Here is a 1,463-nt window from a genome sequence, read left to right on the forward strand (position 1 = left end):
TGGCGCAAAATGTTGTTCTGTTACTGAATCTGCCCCCAGAATTGGTGATGCTATGGGAATATGTGATATGGGTGAACTCGTAGCTGGCTGGGCGGATGTTCCCTCCCCACTTTTTTTGCTTTTAACAGTTGTTCAAGCAGATTAGACATCCGTGACACTTCACTTTTCACTGATTCTAGCTCGCTCTGGTAGCGGGATTCTAGGTGAGCCCCTCTCTTCGTGTTCCATTCTTGTTCTGAATCTGGTGTAATGGACCTTATGTGGGGGACCTATGTTTCAACTGTGGTATGCAAATGACATATTATAAACAAATGTATGATGTAAGTAGGATGCGTATGTATATTTTAATGAACTGATTCATGACTTTCGTAATCCTTTAGGCAAGATTTCTGAGCTGAACTGATTGCTGTAAAGAGTATTTGCCAAGTTCTTTATCAGTAACATTCAAGTGGAAAGAAAGATAGTTATAACCTTTTTTATAACAAAACTGAAGCTTGTACAAAAAGGTATAAATCAAACAGCACTTAATACAAAAACTATTTTACAAGGCATCCCCCTTATCAGCTAAGTCTTCAACAAATGAAATGAGAGCCCCCATATATTCTCGATATTTTGTAACACTATTTCCAACTTGGGTAGCTTGTTGCATCATCCTCTCCGCATAACGAGCCACTTGGCCCAATCTGTTTCGTCATATGTCTTATTTTTGCATGCAACAAGACGTTATCGGTGATTATCACTTCATTGCTGGCCCTTAAGGCTTCATTGCTCCTTTCTAATGTTCGGACCATTGTCTCAAACAATGTTAATGTAGTCCTGACTCTTTGTAATTCTTCTCTTGCGATGTCTAGCTCAGCGATTTTGGAGTTCATTTGAATTGTAAAGCTGTCAATATCTTGACATTCCTGGCACACTTGCTTCAGCTCATGTAACTCTTTTTCTATTTCACCATAATGTCTTCTTAGCCGCTTTTCTTGTATTTCCAACTCAGATTGTAGAATCATTATCTGTTCTTTTGAATCCTCAGCCCTTTTCTGGTAATCTCTTCTATCCACCTCGGCAGTCTTTCTCATACTTCTCTCTTCCTCCAACTGTACCATATATTGGGCACGTGCTCTTCTTTCTTCTTCTATGTCGGGGTGGACTTGTCGATTCTTCTCTTTTTCAATTTTTTATCTTTCTTATGAAACCGCTCCTTTCTTTCTTTCAAAGAGTCCAATGTCTCTTTATCTGTAATTATCTTGCTTTTCGTTGATTTCTTTATCTTGATCAATTCTTTTCTGTGATCCCATTTTGTGACTCAGTTTGTCATTTGCACTTATGAGATCTTTCACCTCCTCCTGGCTTCCTTTGGCTATTGCTTCAGCTATTTCTGCTCTTTTTCTGCCATTGTTTGCAAGATATTAGTTGCTCCTCTTTCTCTTCGAGTTGTTGTTTTAAGCAATTCCTCATCATATTTTCTT

This window comes from Populus alba, chromosome 11, assembly GCF_005239225.2.
Source record: "Populus alba chromosome 11, ASM523922v2, whole genome shotgun sequence".
Lineage (NCBI taxonomy): Eukaryota > Viridiplantae > Streptophyta > Magnoliopsida > Malpighiales > Salicaceae > Populus > Populus alba.